This window comes from Danio rerio, chromosome 22 (assembly GCF_052040795.2).
Source record: "Danio rerio strain M-AB ecotype USA chromosome 22, GRCz13ab, whole genome shotgun sequence".
Classification (NCBI taxonomy): domain Eukaryota; kingdom Metazoa; phylum Chordata; class Actinopteri; order Cypriniformes; family Danionidae; genus Danio; species Danio rerio.
Genome location: NC_141042.1, coordinates 24,816,336 through 24,835,060, shown reverse-complemented (window position 1 = coordinate 24,835,060; position 18,725 = coordinate 24,816,336). Strand labels below are relative to the sequence as shown.

Here is an 18,725-nt window from a genome sequence, read left to right as displayed (position 1 = left end):
AGCGTGATGTGGCCACAGCGGTCAGCAATTAGAAGAGCAACATGAGACTATTAGACTTCTAATAGGAAACACCTGCAAACAACGTTAATATAATAGAGATCAGCATAACTATGCAATCTGTAGCCAATGATAATAAACACACTTGTCTTTTTAACTCATAAAACACAGGTTTAAGGTTTCCAAAATCTTTTTTTTTTTTATAAGCAATAAAGTTTACATTTTTTCTAGCATCCATGTACAGTGCTCAGCATAATTGAGTACACCCCATTTTGAAAATGAATATTTTTGTCAATTTTTCTTTGAAAATAGGCCAATTTTGGTACATTTAAACAGATTTATTAAACAGATATATTTATTGAAATAATATTTGTCACCAAACATATTTAAAAATTGAAAAATAATACAAAAATTACAACCTAAACATTTTCAACGAAATGTTTCCAATTTTTTTTACTTTTTTAAATTTGTATTTAATATTTTTCTATAGCATAAATTCAGGTGTACTAGGTTTTGGACCGTTATTGTGAGTTTTTTTCGTTAGATAAGTTCCAGATTTAGCTTCAGTACTGACTAATCTAATGTATACACACAAATATAATATTGTATACAGCTCATTTAAATAAGTAGTTTAAACAATTAAAAATATACATTTATTTTGAATGAAGCTTCCTATTAAAAATATGAATTTAAAAGATATTTGTGAGGGGTGTACTTACATATGCTCAGCACTGTAGATCTAGACATGTCTCTCTAAATGTTTTCATAAATAATAATAAAGACTTACATTGCAACATCTTTTTGGAAGCTTAATTCTGTGATCATTTTGCCAACTTTGCCGTTTTTTTTTTTTTTTTTGTCCAATTTAATATGCTTATTGTTGAACAAATATTGTTTGAAAAAATACAAAAAAATGATAAATAAAAAGATGATTAATGAACTACAACAACAAATGCACATCAGATTAAATAACTCCACATGCACAAGTGTTTCTCCCAAGAGAAATTATTAATTTGTTTGGAAGTGTCTCATGTGCTCACTCTTATCATGATTTCTGTCACGGTTTACATTTTTGATGGTTATGTTAATTCCTACAATCTGACACTACATTCTCTTAAACTGCACTGGGGGCCCTTACAGGGACATATTTGGGCCATGCTTGAGAAATAATTGCATCCATTACTCAAATGCCAGAGTCTTTATGAACCTCATTCAGAAGTTTGTAAATGCACTTTTGAAAGGTAGATTTAATGAGTCACGTATAGTGAAGAGGAAACTGAAAGCGTTTTATTCTCAGAGCATCTGTCATCCATAACTTGGACTGAAATGATTCTGCTAAAAGAGAAATGTTGCCAAATTAAAACACACACACATATTATGGCAGAATAATTTGCATGGGATATTAAAGCATGCCAGCATATATCTTGGCCCGTGCATACTTCAGCAGGTTGTTTCAATTGTTTTTTAATGTCAGATGGCTTATGTGACTAATGTGACGTTTCATCTCCCATGACAGCAAATAGGTTTGTTTATTCATGCGCATTACTGTCACGGTCTGCCGGGGTACCTTCTGAATATTGTTATGAACTGCAACATTGTTTTTTTTTTTCATTATTAGTCTTTACCAAAGTCTTTATACATTCATGGTTTGTTAATTTACCTGGACGACTGCAAGAAAGTCATGGTGGTAAATGTTTGAGAGCATAGGGCCAAGTCCAACTTCATCTTTTATATCATCACCATGACTTCAAAGTGCTTTCAACCTAGTAGTAAGCGGTGGGTGGTGGTCATCTTGCAAAAGTCCATCTCGCCTGGCAGCTGTGGTGCTTAAATACCTTATTGCTCAGAGCTACGAGAGATCTGGGGCACTTCACCACATTTTAACCAGCTGGCAGCAGGCACATTTCTGGCAAAACTGATTTATTTCTTACTTACTGTTAGATTAATATGTTATAGGCTCAATGAGTGAGAATTTGTACTTATATTCCTATTTAAATGTCACTTTTATTGGTATTTTGGTAGCATTTGTAGCAAGCCTTCTGCACTGTCCTTTAAACACCTCCATACTGTTTACACATAACTTCGTGAACTACTTACAGATGTTTTTGTTCCTCAGAAAGCATTATGGATTATACAATTTGGATTATCAGCCAAACAGGAAAGCAAAGAGTAATTCTACGAAGAAAACCATGTTATATTGACACATTTATATATTATCAGAGACCTACCTCACTCTGTGACAGAGTGTAAAGATGCGCGCGCCGTCTGTCGACCCGCACCGCGCGCCATCATTCCCTCCAGCGCTACCAAAAACCGACGATTAACCACCTCTTCACTTTCCCCCCGTGTTACTCACAAGAACTTAAGCTCATTTCTTCGTTTTCCATCTTGAATTCGTGCAGCACAACCCCTCCTTCCATCTGTCAGGAGCTATTGTTGTCTAGCACTGTACACATTAGGCTTTATCTTCCGTGAATGCCAGTGATTCTGACAGCAAACCGCTACTTTCATTCCTTCATCTGTTAAAGCGAATGCCAGTGATTTCTCCGTAAAACAAACAGAGGCGGGAAAGGATGATATTTAAAATAACGAACTTCAACGGTCACATTCTATGCCGCGCGTCTGCAGTCATTATGAGGTACGTCCAGAGGAGTAACGGGGGAGAAAACAACGGCTGCAAGCGAGCAGAGAGGATTTCGCGGATTCTTCCTGCCCGAATAACGGCTGCGAGAGGCCTCTCCGTGCCTGGTCTAACGGAACACGACCCCGAAGTGCAGCAGAAAAGCAGCGGATCCTGTGCTCTTCTCCAAATGATGTGTGGGGTGGGCTGGTGGGAGGGAAAGCAGCTGTTGAAGTGACGCCGCTCCGCTGACTGACTGACTGAGCCCCTGCGACGTCACAGCCTACTTAGGGGAGAATCCCACGTGATCCATTTGGACTCACTCCCACTCCCCCGAAACCTGCCCAAGACCCTCTCTCTCTTTCTCGGCGTTCAGTCAAAGAATGAATTTCACTCGTCAAGGGGAAGGGGCTGTGGTTGGCTGGTTAGCTTTATAACAGTTAGCCCCTGCTGGTAGATGTCGTAACTACACTATTATGGGGTAATAAGGATATGTCTCCATTGATGGCCATTCGCAACTAGCCCTTGATTCTGAAAGATTTTCCTTTTTTATTTGAAATCATTTATTACTATTAAAAGTTAACGCTTTGAAAAACTGCGTGTATGCGTTTTGGCTAACACTTTACTTAAAAGAGTTCAGAAGACACTGCACCTTTTTGTTATGAATATGAGGGAGATATTATGCATGGTTATGACAACTGTCATTAAGCATTATTTGCTCAGTTATTTCATTTTAAATGCAAAGGTGACATTGTTTGAGATGTCTTTGTTATGACAACTTGACAAACAAATACATCATAACCCGTTGTAATGACAACTTGACATTACCAACTAAGACAACAAAACCTGTCAGTGTCAATAGCTGCTTTTCCACTATTATGTGGAACCTTTTATTATACAAACAGATACACAAATATAAGGAGACATGCTGAACACTTCTAAGTGCAGTCAGGTATGGTTACAGTTGGGTTTCCTCAGGAGCCTGGAATGGCACAGCACAATTTCTTGGCCCAGATTGTAATGTAATGTGCATTTAATTGAATGTGCACTACCTGACAAAAGTCTTGTTGCCTATCCAAGTTTTGGGAACAACAAATAACAACTTGACTTCTAGTTGATTATTTGGTATCAGACTTGGCTTATATGAAAGACAAAAGCCTCTAGATTACGCTTATTTTACCAAAATTAAATGTGATCATGCCGTGATTTTTAATTATTTATTTAGGACAGTAAGGCCTGACTTTACTTAAACAAAAGTCTGGTCACTTAACAGAAATAATGTACAGTATAGAATATAAAGTCATGGTGCAGTGGGAAAAAAAAGACTCCAATGAGCTTGGACGACTGCATCCATACATCTGTACAATGACTAAAATTAATTAATGAAGTCAACTGGAATGGCAAAGAAAGCATTCTTGCAGGACTTCCAGAGTTCGCCAAGATTCTTTGGATTCATCTTCAGTGCTTCCTCCATATTACTCCAGACATGCTCAATAATGTTCATGTTTGGTGACTGGGCTGGCCAATCCTGGAGCACCTTGACGTTCTTTGCTTTCAGGAACTTTGATGTGGAGGCTGAAGTACGAGAAGGAGCGCTGTCCTGCTGAAGAATTTGCCCTCTCCTGTGGTTTATAATGGGCAGCACAAATGTCTTGATACCTCAGGATGTTCATGTTGCAGATTTCTTGCTTGTCCCCATACTGAATGTAACCCCAAACCATAATTTTTCCTTCACCAAACTTGACTGATTTCTGTGAGAATCTTGAGTCCATGAGGGTTCCAATAGGTCTTCTGCAGTATTTGTAATGATTGGGATGCTGCTCAAAAGATGATTCATCAGAAAAATCTACCTTCTGCCACTTTTCCAAACAATCAACTAGAACTCAAGTTATTATTTGTTGCTCCTACAACTGTGATCGACAACAAGACTTTTGTCAGATAGTGTATGGCCAGGGCCGGAGTGGGACTCCTTTTCAGCCCTGGAGTTTCAAGCCTTAGACAGGCCCATTTCAATTCATGACTGACTATATTAAAATAATGTCATTTCCAATTCAGTTTCTAATGACACTCTTACGTCTTTAAGGAAACAGCTGCTTTAGAACTTCAAATGTTCTTCATAAATACCAGAACATTAAAGGGTAGCTAAATCTCCAACATTATTCTTTAAAACATCACAATGTAATTTCCTGGAATATCTGAATATATATATTCTGTGCAAAATTCTTTATAGAAATCCAGTCCTTTGTAACGGTGGTCACATCAAAAATAAAAATAAAATATGTACAGGTACATAAGTAACCCAAACAGTTTTATATGTCAACACAAGAAATGGAAAAAAATATTATTATTTAGGTGAGGTTTGAACTCGGGTCGGCGGCATCGTAACGCAACGTGCTGACCACAAGACTCTTTTAAGCTCAGTATTACTTTCTATTGATGGCTTAATCTTTTTCTCCCCTCTTTAGATTTCTGATCAAGAGCAGGTGTAATATTATATTGTATAATATATTGTATAATATAATATTGAGCAGGTGTAATATTCATTAATATTATTTATTTGAATTCTTATATTCACTAAAGTGCAGTTGTGTGGGGTTGAATGATAGTTACGTCATCATAAACCTGGAAGCTGCATTTTGCTCACTGGTCTGCGAGAAAATAGATTAAAAGAGCAGAGCTGCGGCAAAATATTGAATAAAAAAAAATGAGGTTATGGTTAAATAAATAAATAAATGAAAAAAGTACGACTGCTGAGAGTGCAAGCAGCTAGGGACACCAGCCCTCTCGGCCAAAAAAACAGACCGGCTCACCAGGAATACTTCCTGTCCTCCCAATTAGCCAATCCGGGCCTGTGTATGGCCACACACAATACATTCTCTAAGCCCTTTACAACCATATGAGGGGGTCTCGCCACATCACCACCAGTGTACAGCATTCACCTGAATTATGCGACAGCAGCCACAACATAACAATGTCCGTCTGCTCATCACACACCAGCCGCAGGGGAAGTGGAGAGACAGTGATATAGCCAATTAAATGGATGGGGACAACTGGAAGGGCATGATGGATGAGGGCCAAAGGAGGGAATTTTCCAGGACACAGGGGCCACACCCTTACTTTTTACAAGATATGCCATGGCATTTTAAATGACCACATAGAGTCAGGACTTTGGTTTACAACTTCATTCGAAGACAGTGCTCACTGACAGTATAGTGTTCCTGTCACTTTACTGAGGCTTTAGGACCCAAACACACTACAGAATGAGCACCCCCTGCTGGCCTCACGAACACCATTTCCAACCGCAACCTAGTTTTTCCATGTAGTCTCCCATTCAGGTACTGACCAGACTCAACCTTGCTTAGCTCCAGTGAGCAACCACTCTTGGGTTGATAAAGTAAACAAAAAATATAATTATTTACCATTTATTACATTTTATTATTAATTATATTATTTACATTTATTATTATTTTTCATTTTAACGTGATCATTTTACATAAACATCTTGATTATTATTTTTTCAATCAACATATAATTGCAGATCACTTTATAAAAATCGTCTTATTAGGATGGCTTTGACTGTTGATTTTTACACATGCTTGGTTAGATTGTGTGTACATTTATATTAAATGTTTATTTGTTTATTTCAATACTCAACATTTTTAGGACTGCACGGCTTTTGAGTTTACTTCATTACAATGAAGAAACTTGTTTTTCTCTCTCCATGATGGGACTTGCAGGTATTTGATAGACGTTGTCCCTCAAACATCATCATCATCGATGAAAAAGAATTTGGGATTTGAAAGAAGGGATTTGAATTTGGATTTCAGAGAAGGTAAGCACTGTGCTGCAGTGGTATCATAGACAGTAAAAAAGTAGGGTGATATATGCATGCACGTGACAGTTATTAATTTATATCTCTGTGTTAAAACTTTTACAACAACTGTAAAGCAAATAATAAAAAAAAACATTATAACCCATGGGAAAGCTATTCAAAACCCATGTAGACCTATTACTAATGTGTTTTTTTATGTATTTGTTTATATACTGTGGCGTGAAATTTTATTATAATAAGTTAAGACTAAATCCCTGAACCATAATTCTTAAAAATGATCTTGAAATGTAGGTAGCTGGGAGATGGTCAGTGTGGTTCATTTATATCCTAATGTTAGCTTTTCCTTTTCATGTTTCATTTGCATTTAGGATCCAAAAGTTATAAACGTTATATTATCTTGTAAAGATAATCTTTATTGTTAAACGTGTAAGTATAATGAACTTTGTTTTGAACACAAAGCTAACTGTATTACCTGCAATAATCAAAAGGTAGGGAAAAGGTGTTCACCGTAGTTCCCCCTCTAGTAAATTTGTCATTAAATATTAAATGAGACTGACACTGTAATAAAACTATTTGATAGAGTATCAACACTTTTACTAAGAAACCTTTATAAAATGCACTGAGAAAAAAGATATTCATGACAATTATAAAGGCCTCATGACAAACATGTTTATATTTAAAAAATTTTTTTTACCATTTTAAAATGTAAATGTTTACGTTTTTGAGGGCAATGGGCTCTATGCACAGCTAGAGTTTTAAAGCCAATGATAACCTTCCAGTGCAAGCTTAACGTGACTTTTTTAAATTTCACAAGGTTGTTTTTACAGCATCAATGTTGTGATGTAATACATTCTGTTAAATAGACTTCGGCATTCATTTAGTTGATCAAGCGTAAAACAAGATGGAAGACCATTGTAACCACTACCGCCGTCAGTAGCAACAGGCTAGCGCAGAAATTCCATTGAAAATACTGAGGAAAAATAACCTGTCATATATTAAAGTAATGGCGGGGAGAAAGGGAATTTAATGCAGGGCTTCTTGTCCGATCTGAGACCCACTTCATATAGTATATCTAACAGGCAGTGAAAATTGCAGATTTTTAAAGAATTCAAATCTCAAACGTGACAATTTTGTAATAGAAAGACAGTTCACCGGAAGCCCTTGGGCTGCCTGGCTGAAAAGTCAGTGTGCGTATTGTCCATTGGGCCAAAGAAATATTTTTAAAGCTAACATTTCCACTGTTCGTGCTCAAGCCAAAGCATAATTTTGTTAAAACAACAACAGGGCACACTGAAATGTGAGGCTCCCACAGTGGGATTCTGATATTGAATATCATGTTCAACTGAACTGAAAACTGAACCAGTAAAACAATTATGACAGACAAGTGGCTAAGAAATAGTTTTTGAATAAAATAAAAAAACAAATGGTTTAAAATTGGGACAACTGCCCAGCGTGTCCCATTCCCAGTCCCACTGAATTGAAATGAGATGCGTTGTGCTCATCCATTGTATCAGTCTACAACACATTTCATATTTTCCAAGGTGTCTAATTTCACCGCTTTCTAATTATCCAATCCAGGGGGAAATACGCTAAAAGCTGACTTGCTCTGTGTCAGCACTGGCTGCAGACAGTTGTGAATACCACGCAAGGTATCACTGTGGTTTTAGAGCCATGGTGTGACTGAATAATTAATAAAAGCCTTCTCGTTGACAGAAGTACTTGAGCAGCCATTAACCCTGGTGCCTGACCAGCATGACCATATTTGGGAGTAAGAGGTGAATCTGGGGAGATCGATTTACACACAAACTGATTGATCAGAAACCTTCACCTTAATAACGTAGTACTTATGTTGGATTGGTTTTCCCAATAGTAAGCACCAAAAAGCAAAACAAAGCATAACTGACTTTCAGTCAGCTTATTTACTGAAAAATATCAGCTCTCTACACTAAATGCTGCAATCTAAAGGACAAGGTTTATAACTGATGAATTTCATAATCAGCAGAGTACTGTACGTGCTTTTCTAAAACAATGACTGCTTTTGGAATGATGGTATTGCCACATTTCATAGAAAAATCCCTTAATTCGCTAAATGTTTTTAAGTACCCTGCTGAAAAATCCAGCTTAAACCAGCCTAGGCTGGTTGGCTGGTTTTAGCTGGTCAACCAGGCTGGTTTTAGAGGGGTTTTGGCCATTTCCAGGCTGGTTTCCAGCCATTTCCAGCCTGGTCTTAGCTGGTCAGGCTGGAAAATGACCAGCTATATCCAGCTAAAACCAGCTTGACCAGCCTGGTTTAAGCTGGACATAGCTGGTTTTGGCTGGGCTCCCAGCCTGGCTAGGCTGGTCAAGCTGGTTTAAGCTGGTCATCTCCCAGCCTGACCAACTAAGACCAGGCTGGAAATGGCTGGAAACCAGCCGGAAAGTGGCCAAAACCCCTCTAATACCATCCTGGTCGACCAGCTAAAACCAGCCAACCAGCCTAGGCTGGTTTAAGCTGGATTTTTCAGCAGGGTAGAACTGTACTTCTGTGAAAAAGAGTTAATGCAAATAATGGGAGATGGAAATTCATTTGCTGAATAAACTCTGACATAAGTCCCTTTTACGGAGCAGGCCAAGTCAGTGCACTCTCTGGTCCCATGGGCTCTACGATTGGTTGGGGAAATTCCAAATTGAACCAAAACAAACAATTACCATTGGCTTAAGATTGGCAATGAAAATTCGGGACATTGCAACCAGCAGAACCTGAAAAAAGTCCCTTTCACACACACTACAATTACCGGCAATTTTTTTCGGAAAGAGATGTGTGAACAGGCCCTAAATTTGGTCTGTGTGAACACAGAAGCAAAATTGCCAGAAATAGTATGTTCACATTTACAGCGCGCTGACGTGAGACGTCTTCTTCAACCAATCAGACAAATTCACATCCGAGCTGTTTATGAAATTAAACGGCTTTAAATCCGTCTACAGACACATTCAGCTGCTGCTTGTTAGTCAGATGTTTCTGTGTTTCTTCTTAATGCCAACTGCCAATGCTAATGATAAACCATTGTGAGTTAACCTGAAAGCGCTGCATTCAGATGCGTGATGCGCGTACAAGGAGCGCTTCTGTCTGTGATAGAGCACTGCTAAAATTTTAAATAAAAGTGAAACCATTCAGAAAAAGAGTGACCCCCTTCATGTTTAATACAAGCACATCCATTTAGAGCTCATTTCTGGTTAATGATGTCAAAATTTACTGGTATTGAATGAATGAGTGTATGAATGGTCTTTTCCGGAAAATCCTCGCCTGTGTGAACAGCACATGTTTGCATATACTGTCGTTGCGGAAATTTTCCCGATATGTACCGGTATCACTGTGAAAAAAGGGGCTATGGTGAGCATTACACTTATGTGATTCCATTTAGCTTGCCTTGTTTACTGTTGGTTGCTAGGTTACCAATAATACAATCAGCCGCCCGAAGAACTTGATGGAAGTACACCTAATTTGAATACATTTTTTAAATATTTCCATTATTTTAGGTAGGAAATCCAGCTACTGCACTGTAAAACCCAAAAAGTTAAGGTATATCAAACCATTTGAGGAAACCAATTGCAACAAATCATTAAAGTTCAAAAACTAATCTAATGAGTACTGTGAACTTAATCTATTTAAGTAAATGAAGCAATTTGACCACAGTAAACCCCTATAAATGAAGAGAACTAAAATACTGTAAAACCCAGTAAGATAAGGCAACTCAAACCGTCTGAGAAAACCAATTGCTACAAACCATTTGAGTTACTAATCTATACGAGTAGTGTGAAATTACTGCATTTAAGTTGAAGTAATGAAGTATTTAATTAACTCACCACCTTCAACGATGAGTTCAAAACTTTTCAAATGAGTAGAATTTAATTGAGATAACTACACTCAATTCATTTGATAAAGTCGACTTGGTTTTTACAGTGTGGTATCCCCACATTAACCAACATCAGCAATACACTGTCTAATTGTCTAATTTCTGTAGGCAGGCTACATCTTTCAGTGTTTCTGTCTTGGATTTTTTTTTTCAAGCTGTGGAGGCAAACCTTTTACACAGATCTTCCAACTACCTATGCACAAGAAGTTCACTATGTTTCCAACATGTATTAGGTTTGAAAAGGAATATTTATGAATGGCTTCAATAGGCCTACAGAATGGCATTGATGGGTTCTGGAGTAAAGTGAAATGACTATAAACTCCAGCAAGATAAAATAATTGCAAAAATGGAGTGTAAATGAAAAAGGAAAGAGGGTGTGTAATAAATGAAGAAATCATTGCAAAATTCATAGCAGCATTCAAGCAGCAATATCACATAGCAGCCAAAATTCAACCAAATGAACCAGAACTGACCCTATTCTGGGCCACAGCTTGGTTCTATTCTGGACCAGATGCACTCCAGACCACCAGACACTTACATCCGGACCACATACTGAATTGAAAGATGGCTCTAGGGCGGTCCGCTCCTGTTTGCCAGATCTGGGCCACAATAATTCATAGCAATATCACGTAGCAGCCTGAATTCAACCAAATGAACTATAACTGACCCTATTCTGGGCCATAATTTGCTTTTATTCTTACTTAGATTCGGCCTACACCAGACACTTACGTCTGGACCACATACTGAATGGAATGATGGCTCTAGGGCGGTCTGCTCCTGTTTGTCAGATCTGGGCCACAAATTCTCCAAAGCAATACCACCTATCAGCCAGAATCCAACCAAATGAACCAGAACTGACCCTATTCTGGGCCAGAGTTTGCTTTTATTCTGGCCCAGATCTGGCCTACACTTACATCCGAACAACATACTGAATGGAATGATGGCTCTAGGGTGGTCTGCTCCTGTTTGCCAGATATGGGCCACAAATTAGCTATATTACTACCCATATCTGCCATGTCAAAGAGCTCTCGTTTGACTCCTATAATTATCAAATGATCACTATACATTATCTTTACCAAAAGTGACCTATCATATACTTTAGGAAAACAGTATCATACTTTCCACATCTTACCTCAGCTGCTTTGAACTCACCATCTTTAACCAGAGATTCTCGCCCATATCTGGGGGCTGGGCCACTATAGGCTAACAGCCACATTAGCCAGAGCTTATGTCTTCATATGTCTTAAGATTACTGGGCCACATTTGCTACTACACATGTGAGCCACTTTGGGTTTAGACCCAGATTACCCTAAAATGACTATGCCACATTTTTTACAACTGTGGCCCACATTTGTCCTCCACCATTTGGGCAAAATTTATTATTTACTACATGGGCCACAATAGGCTCACTTTCAGATTACATTTTGCCAAAAGTGCCAAGTCTTTGCTTAAAAATGGCCCATATATGAATTGGAATTTTTGGACCTCTTTTGTTATTGTACAGGTGGGCCACTTCTCCCATTCGCATTGATTTTGTCTGGGCCGAAGGAAGACCACCAGTGCCGCATAACTGTGTAAAGTGGCCCACAATTGTATGCTATCTGGGAAGACATTATCTGATCTTTGGCAGGACGTAGAATTAGACAAACAAAACGTCATATAAACAACACATAGCATTAACAAAAACAAATCAAGCACTCCTGATAAAATACCTGAACGGATCATCAGCAAAAGTCTTGGCGTTTGTCTGTAGCCTTCAGGGGCCTCATGTACGAAGACTAGCGTGAAAATCATACTAAAACATTGCGTACGCACAAAGCTGTAAATGTGCGTACGCCGAATCTCACGCATATTCTTTTGTACATCTGAATGAACGTGAAACTGTGCATAACATGCACGAGCACAAAACCCCTCCCTGCCTCCTCCCCCGTATGAATATGCTAATGACTCTACTTTGGCAAAACTCAACGAAAAAGCAATGGCAAAATCAAGCAAAAAGTGAAACTTTGAACAGAATGTGAATTGGAGGTTCTCATTTCGGGGGTAGACCGGAGAAAAGCGGTGTTATTTGCATGTTTGTTCTCCGGAATTAACAACAAAAGAAAAAAATAGAGTGTGAGAGTTTAGCTGATGCGGTTACCACAGTTGGGTCTGAACAGGCACGTGCACACACAGGGCTCAACCTGTGCAGTGCACATGCCCTTTTTAGTCTTGGATAGAAAGTGCCCTTCCAAAATGATCAAAAGTGCCCCCGCGACGCGGCACACCTTCGGTCCCGCCCTTTAGTAGGCGCGCGACAACACCGCTCTTGAGTACACTCGCGACAACACAGCTGATCAGTACGCGCGCGATAACACCGCTCTTTAGTGTGCATCCAACCACCCATCCCCCCCCCCGCTCTTCAAAAAATGTATCCTGCACATGCCCTTTGGACGGTATGAGAAGAAATGGTATGATTTATAGGTGTAAAATGTTGCAGCATCCGTAACAGTCTCAGTGGCGGAGCTCGTAAGACGCATGTCAACATGTTTTGACACGTTCGAGCATGAACTCTGTTTGAATCCAGCGTCTGATGAACTATTTCTTCTTTTTTCCCCCGCTACATATCAGATTTTGCCAACTATTTATCACGAGAAAGACAAGTAGGAATCAATAAGTTTGTGCATCATATTTTATTTGCACATTTATTGACATGTTTCTGATTCACGCATGCAAATTCATCTTCAGATAGTGTCTTTATAGCAATGTGCGTGCAGTAGATTGCTCCCATTACATTGGGAAAACAGGCGACCGCTGCAAATTGCGCTTTAATGTTTAGCTGGTCAACTGTATGGTATGGAAACCTTATATACCTGCTAGATGAACCCGTCTCATACAGCTGCCATAGCAAGGCTCAAAGGCACTTTGTAGAGTGCAACTTAACAACTTCCTCTAGGAGTCGCCAATGGAAATAAAACAGACATGCACAAAAAATGTGCGTACGCCAGCCATAAAGCTGGCGTGGAGGTGCGCACATTCCCACGTTCAGTTCATCGTTAGTAAATCCAAACGTGAGCGATTCTGTGCGTGAAACCTGGCGTACGCAAAGTTTTTGTGCGTACGCAGCGTTGATACATGAGGCCCCAGGTGTTTGTGAACACAATGCCTATCCGACAGCTAAAGCCAAGCCAAAATTGGGTCTGGCAACAAGACAATGATTGCAAGCACACCAGCAAATCTACAACAGAGCACCTGAAAAAAAAGCAATAATCCAGTCAGAGTTCAGACCTCATTCAGACTGAAAAGCTGTGCATCCCACCCCCGACTAAGTCATTACTGCTTCAAGTGGATTTACACTCATTTAAAAAAATAGGCTGTCACCCATGGTTTTCCTATCTTGGCTTTACTTTGTTCATATTAATAATGACACAGTGATGTTGTTTAGTGATGCTGTTCATCTGAGGTTTTACCTTGCAAATTTGAAGACATAGTCATTTCATCATGTCCTTATATGGACATCCATTATATTTAATAGGGGGTCATAACTTTTTTACATGACTACATTTACATGAAATTTACATTGGAATTTGGGAGATTGACTCAAAGCAACTCAGATAAAATCTAATAAAATGAAAAATTTAAATCTGACGTCTTGTTTAATGAAACACTACATGTAGCATGGATTTTTATAATAAATTATAAAGAATAAAAAGTAGATGGAGAGTGCTTATGTAAGTGGGTTACGTTTTCTATATTAAATGTACAAAAACAAAATCAAGAAGATAGCATGGAAGATATTAAGCTTGTTTTTAATTGATGGCGCATTTTGTACACTTTTATGCAGGCCTGCAGCCATGCAGAGGGGGTTTGGTGGTTTGAAAGGCCCACCCCCCTACTGACAAAGTCCAGAAAATGACCCCTATGAGCCCATTTATCCTATTTTTGACTGCTATGCAATCATAAATGTGCAAATTATCGATAGAAGAAGGCTCGAAAGACTAATTAAATTTTTGATTATTCAAGTGGCTAAATTCTGACTGAAGAAAGTTGAATGAGCTGGCCAGTTTGTTATTTGCTATATATGCAAGTTTTACCATATTCCTATGTTTTTTATGATGGATGATAATAAATTTGTATTTAACAATAGGTTTTATTCTATTCATTCATTTTTTTCTCATAACAATATTCATAAAAGTGGATTAACTTACATTTTAAATCCAACTTTGTAAACAAATACTTCAGAGTAAAATAGTGTGGCAAGCACTTTGAGAACACTGTGGGAAATATTTTTGGTGCATCCAAAATAGGGTGGTTATGATTGCCATTTGATAAACTGATCCAGCTAACATTAGCTCTTAAATTGTTGCTAAAATGCAGAATTATATAGAAATTGAAGCGAATAACTGCGTCCAGAATAAAAACGTCCTCTTTTTTAGTAAAAAGAACTACCCCTTTTAATAGGCTTTCGGTGAATTTTGACTTAACTACACTTATTTAATTTGATAAAGTTGACTGTAGGGTTTTACAGTGTGCGCTGTAAACCCCAACAGTCAACTTTATCAAATGAAATCGTCTTTATCATTTTCTCAAATGGATTAAGTTCGCACAGTACTCATTAGGATTAGTTTTTGAACTTGCTTTGTATCAATCTGTTTCCTCATGGTTTGAGTTTTAAAGTGTAGTAGTAGTAGTAGTACACTACACTGTAAAAAATCCGGGTTGCCTTAAATTTTCAAGCTAAATCAAATTCACCTTATTATTCTATTGAACTTATATTATATTAAACTGACTGAAGAAAGCTGGCCTAACTAATAAAATTAAGTTAGAACTTGATAAACTTAGTTTGAAAAGTTAAAATGACCTAAAAACATATGCTGTTTTTAGGACTAATTGATCATATAATTTTTTAAAGTGTAGTAGTGCAGAGAGCGCAAGTCTTGGGTAAAGTTTTTTTCCCCATAAACTAAACAATCAACTGAAATTTACATAAACTGAAAAATGAAATCAAATAGCACTGCATCCTGTATATAATCTTCACTGTGAAAAATAAGTTATTTTATTTGTTTGTTTATTTAACTGTGGCAATACTTGACAGTTATACAAAGACAACCCATTTCCATTTATATTCATTTCCAACACAATCTCACGGCAATTCGTAACTTTTTCATTTAGTGGCTAATTCGTATGAATTCTTACGATCTAATTCGTACAATTTAGTACGATTTGCTTATCCCCCAATGACGGTTGGGGTTAGGGGTGGGGTCAGGTGCCACGCCTCCTTTTCAAAATCGTACCATTTCGTACGACTGAACTCGTACGAATTCGTACGAACTAGCCACTAAACTGGCAAAACGTAAAATACTTACGTTTTCTCGTGAGATCAGGCTGTCATTTCTGATATACCTTTACGCTGACTACATTTCTGATCTATTCTGAGCTATTAGTACACTGTTTCAGCGAACAACTGAATACAATAAGATGACTTTACTTTAAGTTCATTGACCAGCTCATTTTTAAACCTTTAAATACCAATTTATCCGTTTGTGCTTTTTGAACTTGACTCTATAAAGCCATTTACAAAAATTATTAACCCCTTTAAGCTAGTTATTTCCCCAATTGTCTACAGCAGGGCTTCCCAAACTTTTTAGCCCGCGACCTCCAAAATGACAATGCCAGTGACTTGCAACCCCCAGTATCCTCTGAGGTGGTGATAAATACAAAAACCTTACATGCAATGGCGCAAACACTTTAATATAATGTAATTACCCTAGAAGTCGCAATCCAATAGAACTAGTAACTATAAGCTACTATAGTAACTATATAGTATACAGTAACTATAAACTACTATTTTTTCTCTTTAGTAGGCTATGGATAAAATATGGTAATTCTTATGGTTTAATAAAAATAAATAGATTTTTGGTAACCACCAGGCGACCCCCCTTCATTGTCCCGCGACCCCTCAGTGGGTCCTGACCCCCACTTTGAGAACCAACGGTCTACAGAACAAACCATCATTATGTAATAACTTGCCTAATTACCCTAACCTGCCTAGTTAAATTAATTAGCCTAGTTAAGCCTTTAAATGTCACTTTAAGCTGTACAGAAGTGTCTTGAAAAATATCTAGTAAATTATTATTTACTGTCATTATGGCAAAGATAAAAAATATCAGTTATTAGAGATAAGTTTTTAAATCTATTTTGTTTAGAAATGTGTTAAAAAAATCTTCTCTCCGTTAAACAGAAATTGGGGAAGAAATAGATAGAGGGGCTAATAATTCTGACTTCAACTGTATATATTATTTACCATATTAGGTAGCCTACTATGTTAGGTGTGCAATCTGACACAATGACACAAATTATGAAAATAATGCTTCTTTATTTTGATATCTTGTCAAGAAAAGATCTAAAACAGATCTAAAATGGTAGGGTTTAAAACCAAGATAGTGCAAGGCTTGAAGCTTACGCTGCTATTCTGAACCAATAGTCAGAAGCAGAAAGCAATCGAAGGATGGCATGTTTAAATCCATTATTTATCTGACTTATTGTGATTAATCTGACTGTTATCATCATTGATAAAGAGAAAGAATCTCAACACCTTAAAGTGTTAAAACTCTATTTTTCACTCAAAACTCTACTTTTTATATTAATATTATACATTAGGCACCTAGGGTCTGAGTATTGTAGTTTCCATTCTCTATATGTGCAGCACATGTGGCTGATTTGACAATAAAGCTGACTTGGACTTGGAAAGCAAGCAAAGTTTTTATTAGTTTAAATATATAGACAGTAGAATGAAACAAACTAACAATGTATAAAGAAATTAGCTGTAACATATGCACTGCTGAGCAACAAAGACAGTGAAACTGCCTTTGTTAGCATATGAGGCTACCCACCGATGTGCGGGAGATGCAGAGTAAATTCTCCCAGATCAACAGGTACCATTCCTTATACCCTGAGCAAACCATTGTCAAAGACCCACAAAACCAGCTGAACATATGAGCAAAGTTGAAGCGATAAAGTAGGGCAGAAGAACATTAACATACTTTCCTCACGCCATGACTCAACAATAGTAATTATATTGTATATTGAAATATAATCAATGTCTCTGTTCATTTCATCACTACCACACTGAAGTCACTCAGAAACTGTCAAATGACACCAAACATGACAAAGTTATATGAAGGAAGATCAAGAGCAGATGAATTGTGTGTGGTGAAAAGCGTATGGTTACTGTAAGCAAATGGCAGAGATGTGTATTGGAGCTGTGAAAAACTCTGCCACACCAGGAGGACCCATCCCATGCTTGGAATGTTTCAGTAGTCCTTCATTAGCATAGAATAAATAGTAGATAATATTTTCTCAGCTTACAGTATGTTGTATAACTCCTATTTTTGTCTACTATCTTATTTTTATCTGCAATCTTAGATCTCAGATTTCACTCCCTGGAGCATCAGAGACAAAGTACCTCACTCAGGACATGCAATAGGGCTTCCCCTACCTTAATACACCTAAAACACGGATTGCCGTAAAACTTGCCAATGGCAGGGAAGCTTGTATTAACTGCAGAGAAAAAGTTGAACAAAAACATTTTTCGATTTTACGCACACCATAGTACCAGCCATACATGTAATATGTACATGTCATACATGTCATTTTTCGAAAGACACTCAATTACATCTTGTGCGTTGCATATGCAACATCTATAGGTCATGGAAAACAATGAATTGCTAACTAAAAAAAATATAATTTGATTATATGGTTCGGAATTAGATTGGTTGTAGATGTTTTGTGATTATTTTTTGTGTAAATTAGGAATTTTGCAAAATGTGTTGTTGATTTTGCTTTGGATTCAGCAAAGAAACTAGGGGGTCTGAATAATTTCTCTAAATTCGGTCCCGTCCAGTGGCCGTCATCTTTGAATCAACCTCCATCATTGTCAAGCTGCTTAATTTTCTGTCTGTTCCATTGCTCCGTTTGTTAGATGTTTGCTCCATTTGTCTTTTTTTTTGAGAGACACTCAAATACACCACGTGCGCTGCGTATGCAAAGCCTATAAGTCATGTGAAACAATTCATTGCAGGCTGAAATAAATATAATTTGATTATATGGTTTGGGGTTAGATGTTTTACAAAATTAAATTTGTTTGTGATTATTTTGTGTTTAAATTAAGAACTTTGCAGGAATTTACGACTTTTTGTTGATTTTGCATTGGATTCAGCAATTGCAGAATCACGTACAACTAGGGGGTCTGATTAGCTCTGGTTAAAAAAAAATAAAATAAATAAATCACCCTGAAATCATCAGGTTATGATCAGTCAGACCTGTTAACAAATTATAGATTTTCGTGATCTGCTCTGGTCTATTGGAATGTAAATCTATAAATTTTTACTAGTTTGCGTAATTC

The 18,725-nt window shown here is 37.6% G+C and overlaps 1 protein-coding gene across 2 annotated transcripts in view; it reads right to left on the bottom strand.

Annotated features, from left to right (window-relative positions):
• b3galt2 (beta-1,3-galactosyltransferase 2) overlaps positions 1 to 18,725 on the bottom strand; it is a 32,978-nt gene that overhangs the window by 10,590 nt on the left and 3,663 nt on the right. The window contains 1 exon segment of one of the 2 annotated variants that reach the window (NM_207101.2): positions 2,226 to 2,879. The exons of the other annotated variant lie outside the window; for it this stretch is intronic. The gene's annotated coding sequence lies outside the window, so the exon portion shown is untranslated. 2 annotated transcript variants of the gene reach the window in all.